The 13,066-nt window shown below is 37.4% G+C and overlaps 1 long non-coding RNA gene across 1 annotated transcript; it reads left to right on the top strand.

Annotated features, from left to right (window-relative positions):
- The first annotated feature begins 1,084 nt into the window (after positions 1 to 1,084).
- On the top strand, positions 1,085 to 7,028 carry LOC140494374 (uncharacterized). The gene is made up of 3 exons (XR_011963939.1): positions 1,085 to 1,152; positions 5,807 to 5,934; positions 6,242 to 7,028. It is a non-coding gene; the product is annotated as an uncharacterized lncRNA (long non-coding RNA).
- Positions 7,029 to 13,066: the final 6,038 nt, after the last annotated feature.

Genomic DNA, 13,066 nt, shown 5'->3' with positions numbered 1-13,066 from the left:
TGTTGATGACCATGAAACTATTATTGATTGTCAGGAAAAACCCATCTGTGTCACTGATGTCCTTTAGGGAAGGAATCTGCCATCCTTACCTGGTCTGGCCTACATGTAACTCCTGACCCACAGCAATATTGTTGACTCTTAACTGCTCTCTGGGTAATAAATGTTGCCCTAGCCAGTGGCGCCTACATCCAGTGAATGAATTTTAAACAAAGCTCTCAGTCTGGGATCATGTGAGAAAGAAGCAGAAGGTGACCATTATGCCCCTCGAGCCTGCTCCACCATTCAAGAAGACCAAGCCTGATCTGTTCGTGATTTTTATTCCATCTTGCCCCAATGCCCCTTAACACGAATCTATCAACCGGTGTCTTAAAAATACTCAGTGAACCCACCTTCTGGGGCAGAGAGTTCCAAAGTTGCACAGCCTTCTGAGAGGAAACAAATTTCATTATCTATGTCCTGAAAGGGTGAAGCCAATTTTAAAGCAGTTACCTCTAGTTCAGGAATGACCCACAAGAGGAAATATCCTTTCCACATCCACCTTATCAAACCATTCAGGATCTTATATACTTCAGTCATGTCACCCCTCACTCCAACTGAAACAAAACCAGCCTGTCCAACCAACCCACATTTTATTTCTGTCATGCCGGTATGAGTGGGGTTGAAATGTTGTCTAATGTTTATTTTGCAGTGAATGTGTTGCTTCACTGTGTGGGTTTCAAGAATCAACATGAGCCATACCAGCTTTCCTGTCTCACCGTATTACGTATAGCTTACATCACTGTAGTGTTTCCATGCCTCCCTACGTTGTCTAATGAAAAGGAAGGAGAGATAGATTGAGAGAAGTTGTTTGAAAATTTGTTGTCGCCAAAAAAAATTTGGTATTTTTGTACAGATTGCATTATAATTGAAATAACCAGTTCATTAAATATTACTGACAAAATAGTACCAACAATTTACCAATGACTGAGGCCAGGATTAATAGCCAGTTATTTCCCTTCTTTTTCCTTACTCCCTTCATGTGGTTGGGGGTTATATTAGCAATGTTCCTGTCCCTGGGACAATCCCTGACTCCACTGATACCGGAAAGCTCACAATTAAAGCCTCCACTATCCCTTCAGCTATCACCTTCTGGGGCGTGGTCCATCTGTCCAGGTAATAGATCTATTTTCAAATTTTTCAATTTTTTAGCATTTTCTCTTTGGTGACTCTTAAATGGTCTCTGGGTAATACATTTTGCCCTAGCCAGTGGCACCTACATCTAGTGAATGAATTTTAAACAAAGCTCTCAGTCCTGGGATCATGTGAGAAAGAAGAAGAAGGTGACCATTCGACCACTCGAGCCTGCTCCACCATTCAATAAGACCAAGCCTGATCTGTTCGTGATTTGTATTCCACACTCATCTCTGTTCCACCGCCACCCACACCACCCCGACTGTCCCTTGAAGTTTTGGGATATTATTTGTGTCTTCCACCATGAAGACTGATGCAAAGTACTATATTCAGTTCCTTATCCATTTCTTTGTTCCCCATTACTATTCTTCCAGCCTCAATTTCCAGCAGCACAATGTCCATTTTCGACTCTCTTTTGAACTTTATGTAACTAAAGAAACTCCGGCAATCATGTTTTTAATATTACAAACTCGCTTTCTCTCATGCTTAATCTTCTTTCTCCTTATGTTTTTTCTTCATTGTTCTCCATTGTTCTTTTTTGGCTTCCCATTTCACTGACATCCCACTGCCCTTTGCCATGTGATATGTTGCTTGTATGCTTTCCCTGACTTCCCGAGTCAGCCATGGTTGCCTCACCCTCCCTGATCCATGCTGCTTTTTCCTCGGGATGAATTTTTACTGTGTCACCCGGACACTCCCAGAAACCCTAGCCATCACTGTTCCACTCTCTTTCCTGCTTGACTCCTCTCTCAGTCAATTCTCTCCAGCTTCTCCCTCATGTCTCTGTAGCTGCCTTTATTCAGCTGGAATACAGTTACATCTGATTCCATCTTCTCCCTCTCAAACTGCCGCGTAAATTCTATCATATTATGGTCCTTGCCTCCTCAGGGTTCATTCACGTTAACCTCCCTTATCAAGTCTGCCTCATTGCACAACACTAAATCCAGAATTGCCTGTTCCCAGGTGGGCTCCACTGCAACCTTCTTCAAAAAGCCATGTTGCAGAGATTCCACAAATTCATTTTCTTGCAATCCACTATCATCCTGATTTTCCCAGTCCCCCTGCATATTGAAATCCCCCCGATCACTGTAACCTTACCTTCCTTACATGCTTTTCCTATCTCCTCATGTAACTTATGCCCAAATCCTGACTATTGTTTGGAGCTCTACAGATAACTCCCATTATGTTTTTTTTAACCTTTGCGGTTCCTCATCTGCACCCACACAGATTCTACATCATCTGAGCCGATGTCATTTATTGCTCTTTACTTGATTCCATTTCTTACTGTTCACTAACCCCAGCCTCTCTGCCCACCTGCCTGCCTTTTCATTTGGATGTGCATTCTTGGATATTTAGCTCCCAGAATGCTTCAGCCTTATCTTTTGCACTGTTGTGTTCAGCTCTTCCATCATCGATGATGGGAATATTTGTAGAACCTCCTTTTCCAGTGAGTTGTTCAATTGTCCACCACCATTCTCGACTGGATGTGGAATGAATGTAGAGTTTAGGTCTGATCTGTTGGTTGCTGCATCGCTCAGCTCTATCTGCAAGTGGGACCTGTCTCCAAAAGGACTGTGCTCTGGTAACCGACACTGACATGGACTGTCTCATTTTCTTCTTCAATCCAATCAAGCGAGCTATTGCATTTTATTCCCTCCGTTTTCCGATCTTAATAAATATCCAATCAATTTCAGAGCAAAATGCTTTCAAAATATTGTATCAATTTATTTGTTTAGATACTAGCACTAATTATCAAGTCATTGCCTTGACAATAATTGCATAATAATTTAAATTAGTTTTGCTAACAGGCATATTGTGGTTCATATATCAATTTAATTTATTGACTCTTAGGACAAATAGTATAACATTTTCTTTTTTCAGAATTCTAACAACAATTATTAAGTCATCAGCATTACAATAATTACACAAAGCTTTAACTTATTCTGGCTAACAATTACAGTGAATTTCAAATTTGAAAATAATCTAGTGTTCCCTTGTACTAATACAGTAATATAAAAATCCATTTTCTTTCAGATCATCACAAATACAAAAGAATCAATGATTTCTGATACAACACTCGTTGTAAAAATCTGACTTTTTTTCTCATTAAGAGTCATCGAGTCATAGAGGCATACAACATGGAAACAGACCCTTCACTCCAACCCATCCATGCCGACCACATTTCCCAACACAATCTAATCCCACCATATTCCTCCAAACTCTTCCTATTCATATACCAATCCAAATGCCTCTTAAATGTTGCAATTGTACCAGCCTTCACCACTTCCTCTGGCAGCTCATTCTATACACTTACGACCCTCTGTGTGAAAAAGTTGCCCTGTAGGTCTCTTTTATATCTTCCCATCTCAACCTAAACCTACCATCTTTAGTTCTAGACTCCCCGACCCCAGAGAAAAGACTTTGCCTATTTACCCTATCCATGCTCCTCAAAATTTTGTAAATTTCTATATGGTCACGCCTCAGCCTCCAATGCTCCAGGGAAAACAGCCCCAGACTGTTCAGCCTCTCCCTGTAGTTCAAATCCTCCAAACCTGGCAACATCCTTGTAAGTCTTTTCTGAACCCTTTCAAGTTTCACAACTACTTACCGGTAGGTAGGAGGCCAGAATTGCACGAAATATTCCAACAGTGGCCTAACCACTGTCCTGTCCAGCCCAAAACATGACCTTCTGACTTCTGTACTCAATACTCTGACCAATAAAGGAAAGCATACCAAACGCCGCCTTCACTATCCTATCTACCTGCGACTTCACTTTCAAGGAGCTATGAACCTGCATTCCAAGGTCTCTTTGTTCAGCAACACTCCCAAGGACCTTACCACTAAGTGTATAAGTCCTGCTAAGATTTGTTTTCCCAAAATGCAGCACCTCGCATTTAACTGAATTAAACTCCATCTGCTACTTCTCAGCCCATTGGTCCATCTGGTCCAGATCCTGTTGTAATGTGAGGTAGCCCTCTTGGCTCTCCAGTGCACCTCCAATTTTGGTGTCATCTGCAAACTTACTAACTATACCTCTTATGCTCGCATCCAAGTCATTAATATAAATGTCAAAATGTAGCGGAACCATCACCGATCCTTGTGGCACTCCACTGGTCACAGACATCCAGTCTGAAAAACAACCCTCCACCACCACCCTCTGTCTACTACGTTTGAGCCAGTTCTGTATCCAAATGGCTAGTTCTCCCCATATTCCGTGAGATCTAACCTTACTAATCAGTCTCCCATGGGAAGAACGCCTTACTGAAGTCCATAAAAATCGCATCTACTGCTCTGCCAAAATCAAACCTCTTTGTTACTTCCTCAAAAAACTCAAGCAAGTTTGTGAGATATGATTTCCCACGCACAAAGCCATGATGACTATCCATAATCAGTGCTTGGCTTTCCAAATACATGTACGTCCGGTCTTTCAGGATTTGCTCCAACAACTTGCCCACCACCGAGGTCAGGCTCACTGGTCTATTGTTCCCTGGCTTGTCCTTACTGCCCTTCTTGCCCTAACGTTGGCACCACGTTAGCCAAAGTCCAGTCTTCCGGCGCCTCTCCTGTGACTATCGATGATACAAATATCTCAGCAAGAGGCCCAACAATCACTTCTCTAGTTTACCGCAGAGTTCTCGGGTATACCTGATCAGGTCCTGGGGATTTATCCACCTTTACCCATTTCAAGACATCCAGGGTTTCCTTCTCTGTAATCTGGACATTGTGCAAGATATCACCATCTATTTTCCGACAGTCTATATCCCTTCCATATCCTTTTCCACATTAAATACTGATGCAAAATACTCATTTAGTATCTCCCCCATTTTCTGCGGCTCCCCACAAAGGCCGCCATTTGAATGACCTCGGTAACTTCAAATTTATTAATTTTGAAAACCTTAATTACTTTTCCCTGCAATAATTCCTGTTTATGTCCACACATAGCTCAGTCAAATAGCAAGGTGAGATTTATCATTATTCTAATGTTCGCTAATAGAGCTTTGAAAATCTATTTGTTGCTAATATGTAATAACTGTTCAGTTCAGTACATAGAACATCGAACAGTACAACACAGTACAGGACATTTGGTCCATGTGCTAACCTTTTATCCTCTTCTAAGACCAAACTAATCTATATTCCCTTCATTTTGCTATCATTCATTTACGTAGCCATGAGTTACTTAGACACACTTACTGTATCTGACTCTACTACCACTGCTGGGAGTACATTCCGCACACTCATCACTCTGTAATAGGAACCTACCTCTGACATCTCCACTAAGCATGCCTCCATTCACCTTGAAATTATGCCCTCTTATGATAGTCATTTCCACCTGGGAAAAAGAGTCTCTGGTTGTTCACTCGATCTAAGCCTCTCATCGCTCTATCTAAGCCTGTCTGTCAAGTTGCCTCTCATCCTTCTTTGCTCCAATGAGAAAAGCCCTACCTCCTTCAACCTTTCATCAGAAGACGTGCCCTCTACTTCAGGCAGGATCCTGGTAAACCTCCTCTATGAGGGATCTATGGACATGGACTCCAAGATCCCTCTGTTCCTCCACACTGCCAAAAATCCTACATTTCACTCAATAGTCTGCATTCAAATTCTAAATTCTAAAATGAATCTCTTCACACTTTTCCAGGTTGAACTCAATCTCCTACTTCTCAGCTCAGATCAATGTCAATGTCCCGTTGAAATCTTGAAACACAGTTTAAAAGACAAATCAAATGAGTCCTAGATGAGTGTTCGCTACAAATAAACCAATGGAAGGTACGTAGAATTCAGGAAGTGCTGACCTGTTTGAATGATTAAACAATTCCTTCTAGAAAACACAGAAACTAAATCTTTCTTACAATTCAGTAATCCTGCAACTAGATAATACTTCTCAGTTTACATATCTTAATGAATATCTAATTAATGTCTGTGTAAACTGCTGGAAAATGTTTAATCATTTCATTTGTTAAAACGCCACCGTTAATTATCACATCGCTGTCACAATAAGTGAACTCGATTTTAATTATTGACTGAGGTCAAGTGACCTGTGGCCCGAAATTGAATGTTTGAAATTCACCGACAGCCACAGAAATCTGATCGAAAAGAAACCTGCTCAAATGAAATCAAACAGAGCCAGCATCATTCAGCTCCAGAAAAGAGGTCACAAAAGTTCCGGGGATCCAGTGACAACCAGCCTGAGAGTTGTGTATTGGAGAGGTTGAACCAGATTTTCTGGCATCTTGGCTTCCAGCCAGTTCCTGAGCATAGCACGCCTCTCATGGGAAGGAAAACAGTGAAGGATGTTTGTACCAACCCACTGGATGGATCGAATACAGCTCATGATCATCCTCAAAATTTTGTCACAAGATTATTAATCATTTGCCAAATCATGCAAAATAGACCAATGCTACTGAAATCAAATTACTCTTAATCACTGCACCTAAAACCAAACGATGGTCTTCAAGGTCACCTAATCACTGTTCACTGAATATCTCTTTATAATAATCTTATTTTTCCCAGGATGAATAACCACAACAAACATCACCATAACACCCCATCCAAAGATATGCAATAGGCACCTTCTTATAATTTACACACATCTTTCTCTGACCAATAATCACCCTTCATCATTAATAGATGAGCAAGCTAATACTGACATTTATTGAGATGAAGAAATTCCTGAATATTACTCAGGTTTGTGATAGGTTTCTCGACTATTCATCACAGCAAAAGTGTAATTATGGCTCACTGTATTTGTAGCTGCAAGCATTTGCGCATAACCGATTATACATTTTTTCAGAGAAATTTTGAAAATAATTGTGCGACAAATACTGTTGCCTATTTTTTGCTGTGATACCCACATTCCTTATCTATTTAATCTCTTCCCAACTCTGACTCAAATTTGTAAATATTGATGATATGAAAAATTCCATGAAATTATTTTTCTTTTTGGGAAGAAATGTAAAGCAAGAAATTCTTGAATAACTGAGAATTATGAATGACAAAACAATGATAATTAATAATCACTGAATGTCTAATATGATTTTTGTCAATCTACCAAAAAAGCAATTTAATCTTCAAGTCTCTGATCTCAATAAAAAGTCTAATCAACATTAAAGCAAAATAATTTTAAAATATCGAATCATTTAATTTGCCAGAGTACTAAAATTAATTGTAAATTCATTGTCACTCCATTAACCAGACGGTAATTCAGTTAAATCTTTGTGACAAGCATCGTGAGATTCCCATTTTAGTTTAATATGTTATTTCTTACAATGAAAAATGTAGTCATTCTATCCAGGTTAAAACATCCACAAACCAACCAATGAAACAACCAAGCATTCATAGTAAATATGTTATCTCTTCTTGATGTGAAAACACAAAGTAATCATGGAATTAATATGAAACCTTATCAGTTAAGTCATGTCAGATTGCTATTCTACCCTAATAATTACTGTTCATGTCTACACTTTACACAGTTGCACAGTAAAATCAGATTTCTCACCAATTTAATGTTTGGCATTAACTGTTTTTCAGACTAATTGTTGCTTATATCCAATATTTAATAATAGTTCAATCTAGTACATTCATCCCAAAGTGTAGTATCATGTTTCCATACATTAACTTGTGTAAACACATTGCACTGTACAGTTTTGCAATCATAGCAAATGCTGATTTTTATTGTAATAGTGCAATGCTAGTTGATTTTTAGTTCAATAATGGAATTCGTGTTGATGTTTATTTTAATACTGTTTCATTTGCTTTGATTATATTTCAATTCCATACGAACATGCATTTTAATTTAAATGATTACACTAAAAGCTACATTGTGTTTCTTGCTAAAAAAAATTTTAAAGTTCCCATTCCACTTTGTTTTGTGAGAAATGAAGTTACCTACATCTCTTGTTGAGGTCAACAAACACAATAACTTTTGAATTCTTGAAAGTTGTACCCTTTTTTTTTAAAAAAAAGAAAGTATCTTTTAGCTGATATATCACGTCAAGAGATTTTTTGCTTTTTCAGATCATGTGCCCTGCAGAAGTGTTTTTATGTTCAATTTGTTACAACAAACAGCTGCTTTGGAACTGTTGATTTTGTTTTCATTTTTATTACAACATTACTTATTAATGTTCAATAATCACAAAATCATGCAAATTCCTTTTTCTATCAAAGGTCATTGACTGTATCTTGTGGTCACTCAGATATTCACTTCCTTTACCTATAATTTTCTTCCTAATTCAGATACTAATGTTTGAACATTGATCAGGATAAAATTGCATAAATTAAAAATACATGTTTCTACAATTAATTGAATTGAATGAAATGCATTACTGTATTTTTTTTGCGAGAAATGAAGTTACCTACATCTCTTGTTTAGTTCAACAAACACAATAACTTGTGAATTGTATTGTCTGCATTTTTCATCAAAAATAAATTATTTTCAATAATAACTGAATGGCTCATGTATTGTTCCCAGTCCATCAATCTCGCGACTATATTTCAGTCTTCAGTTTACTGAGCATAATGGACGACTAATCAACATCAGAGCAAAGTGTTTTTAAAATATTGAATTGATTTATTTGTTCAGATTACAGCATTTATTTTGAATTCATTAGCCTTATAATAATTGCAGAATAATTTGTTTGTGTTTCTAACGTGATCCACATTTTAATTTAATGTATTGTTTAATTGAATCCACTGTAACAATATTGTTGTTTTCGTGTCAACTATCCCACAATGGAACCAGTGATTTTGCATCCAACATATTTTGAAAGTATCTGACTTTTACTGATTTGAATGATCGCATTAATCTCAGCCGTAGAAATTCAGGGAACTGCAATTGCATTTCAAAGCAATAATTCCTGTTCATGTCTACACATTGCACAGTCACATAGCAAAATTAAATTGCTCCTTCTTCTAAATGCGTAGATAGATTTTCAAAATTCTAATATCTAATAATTGTTCAGTTCAGTAAGGGGTATAAATGTGCAATAATGGCTCAGTGCAAGAACTGTTGTGAAGATATTGCAGTGTACAATCTCACAATCATTGTAAAGATCAATTTTTACTTTAACCATGGAAACATAGTTGAATTGATTTAATTATATTTCACTTCAATGTTCACATTCATTCTGTTTTTAATCACAATAAGAGTGAACGATTTTACATGACAAAATTTAAATTCATTCCTTTTTTTTCTGTACACAGAACAGAATTAACACCCGCTCGTTCTCTCTTTTACCAATCACAGTCAACATTGAATTGTAGAATGGTAGATTGACACAGCACAGAAACAGCCCATTCAGCCCAAATTGGCATGCTGGCCAGGTTTCCTAAACTAAACTCGTCCCATTTTCCTGTGTTTGTTCCATACCCCTCTGGGTTTCTATCCATGTAACTGTCCAAAAGTCTTTTAGATGTTGTAATTGTACCAGCCGCTGCCCCTTCCTCTCACAGCTCACCCCATATGTGCCAAACATATTGTACGAATAAAATTGCCCGTCAGATCCTTCTTAGATCTTTCCCCTCTCAATATAAATATTATTTACACTGTAGAATCTTTAATACTGCAAAGTTGAGAGGTATTTAGAAGCAGCATAATCCCATTTATATTTTAATTAGTGACCTAAAGCCAATAAATTGCAGATATTGTGATCATAGCAATGAACAACAGATACAAGTTGAGGAAATGTTGGATTGAAAAGCAATTCAATAAACACCTAGATATGTTCTAACCAACTCACAGAGGTGCTTTGACACATCTATGTTGAAGGTGGGAATTGAACCCATGCCTCCTGGTGTATTAGTACAGACATTACCAGAGCGCTCAATAATGTTCCCATGCAGGATGTGCAGGACTATAATCATATACTTATTATATGATTATGGGAAACTGCTCAGATATTTATTGTGATAATTGGACTAGGATTGTATTAGACAGTTCAGTGTGTAATGGACCAATTAAAATAATTAGTAATTTCTAATAATGATGGAACGAAGCGACATTGTTCTCAATGAAATAAAAATGTCACGATAGTCAAATAATTCAATATGTTTGAAACAATTATTCATATACAGAAATGAAAATTAAACTGTTTTATAATGCATATGAATTGGAAATAAAGAATTACTCATTCAATATGTCTACTCAGCGAAAGACAACTTCCCTCATTTTCGCAAAATTGTGATTTCTAAGAATTCAAGTTTTACTGTAATAGAACAAACATCTTGGGTGTAGGTTTGCTCGCTGATTTGTAGGTTTGATATCCAGACGTTTCATTACCTGCCTAGGTAACATCGTCAGTGTAATAAAAAACATTTCGACTGGGACAACACATCTATCCTGGGATAGGCTAAGCAAAGACATGCCAGAGAATTTCTCGAGGCCTGACACTCCAACCACAACGCCATAAACAAGCACATAGATCTAGATGCCATCGATCAACCCCGCAGAAAACGAACAGGAAATGACATTACCACAAAACCCAGGAACCCCATCCAGGAGAAAGATATAAATAGAAAGCAGGAGACAACAGCTTCGCTTCGTTTTGGAGGTCGCCACTGATGATGTTACCTAGGCAGGTAATGAAACACTTGGATATCAAACCTACAGCTCAGCGAGCAAACTTACACCCTAAACCTCAACCTGAGCTACAAACCTTCACAAACCTTGCGAGAACAAACATTTGTTAATTCTGTTTTGCGTACAGAAGAAATACATGAAATTGAAATGATATTTAACATGAAAACAGTTAGCTCTTATTATAATAATCAGAAAACAGAAATGTTGGCATTGAAATGAAAAACAATCAAGACAAGAATGCAAAAAACGGTGGATACTGGAAATCAGAAACAAAATCAGAAATTGCTGGAAGATAGCTCAGCAGATCTGGCAGCATTTGTGAAGAGAAATCAGAGTTAATGCTTTGGGTCCAGTGACCCGTCTTCAGAATGCATTTTTGCTCACAGCCAATTCAATCCAACTAAGCTTCCACACTTCAAATTATTTTTGGTAAGATTAAGAGATTGTAGAGTGCAATAAGTTTTGCATCAGTTGATGTACTGAGCCATAATTCCTCATCTAAAGCTGGAGATATTAGATTTCAACAATGATTACCGGTTTGATAATTGCAATAATTAGTTTTAAAATGGCTGGTAACAAATTTAAGAATGATGAGAAAACCCTTATTGCAAAGTAACTGTGCAATATGTTGGAAAGAACTGGAATATTTATGTGAAAAATAGTTAGCCACTTCTTAATTGATAAGGGTGATTAATCTTCCTTCCATTAATATGAGAATTCAAATGAAAGAAAACGAGATAGTTATTATGATTTTTGGATGAGAAACCATTGGTGGATTGCAGGTCTGTTGACCTGAAAAGAAAGTTAATATTTCATTATGATACTGGCAATAAGAAATAATGGATTAAACTGAAATGTGAATCGTTTGGTGCTCATTACTAAGATTAAAATGCATTATGGTGTGCTAATTGAAATGGCAATAAACTAACAATTAATGTTAGAACTCAACACTTAAAAATGATTCAATATTTTCAAAGCTTTTTTTTTACTAGGTTTTCATTCAGATCAGTAAACTGAGAATCAAAATATTGGGTTAATTTAAAAACAGAAATTACACCTTTACAGATTATTCATCAACATTGCTCTGTCATTGAAAAACTGCATTTATTCAATAATTCTGCATTTCCTTCATTTTCCGTCTTTTTTTCCACAGGGATCTGTACTGAAACTTTTCTGTTTGTGATACAAATGTATATAAGTGACATGGATTAAAATCGAATTGAGTGAGTTAATAGGTTTGCAGGCATTACAAAGTTCAGTGGAGTTGTGGATTATGTAGAAGTTTGTCAAGGAATGCTGCAGGATAAAAGATAAATTGCAGATATGGGCAGAGAAATTCAAGGTGAAGTTTAATCCATATAAGTGTGAGGTGTTTCACTTTGGGAGATCTAATACTCAGGAAAAGTACATAATGGCAGGACCCTGAACAGCTTTGTTGTTCAAAGTGATCTTGGCGTTCAAGACCATGGCTCCCTGAAAATGACCATGCAAGTAGATAGGGTGGTAAGGAAGGCAAATGGCATGCTTGTCTTTATTGGTCACGGAACTGGTTACAAGGGTCAGGAAGTCATGTTGTAACCAAAGTCATTTTATAAGACTTTGGTTAAGGCATACTTAAACGATTGTATTCATTTCTGTTCGCCACATTACAAGGCGGGTATGGAGGCTTTGGAGAAGGTACAGAGAACAGTTACCAGGATGCTGTCTGGATTTGGAGAGGCGAGAAAAACTCATTCTGCTTTTTTGTGGAGTGGCAGAGGCTGGGGGAAGACTTTATGTAAGTCTATACAATCATGAGATACATAGATAGGTTTGACACTCAATGTTTTTGCCAGAGTTGAAACGTCAAAACTATGTGACTTGCGTTGAAGGTTAGGGGAGACAGTTCAAGGAGCAACATTTTTTTTACACGGGAGTGGGGGGTTAGGTGTCTGGAATGAACTTCCAGAGATGGTGGGGGAGGCAGATGCATTAAGGCTCTTTAATGTTCATTTAGATAATTTGGGAGAATATGGACCAAGGGTCGGCAGATGCGGTGAGTTTCTTTTGCATTATGTTCAGCACAACGTTATGGGCCAAATGACCTATTCCTGTGCTACACAGATCATTGAGAGAAAACTAATGTCTCACTCATATGACATTTAATCTAATCAATATTAATCCCTGGTGTCAGAAATAGGAATAAAGTAAGTAGAGAATGAACTTGACTATAATCAAAAGATATAGTCAATGACATTTACAGAGGTAATTTTTTTAATATTTGTTCTGAATTGTCAGATTAATAACTTTGGTGGAGATGTATTGAAATGTTTACCGTTACAGATG

The sequence above is a fragment of the Chiloscyllium punctatum genome, chromosome 24 (assembly GCF_047496795.1).
Source record: "Chiloscyllium punctatum isolate Juve2018m chromosome 24, sChiPun1.3, whole genome shotgun sequence".
NCBI lineage: Eukaryota > Metazoa > Chordata > Chondrichthyes > Orectolobiformes > Hemiscylliidae > Chiloscyllium > Chiloscyllium punctatum.
Note: the sequence above shows the minus strand (reverse complement) of the source record. Positions and strands in the feature narration are given on the sequence as shown.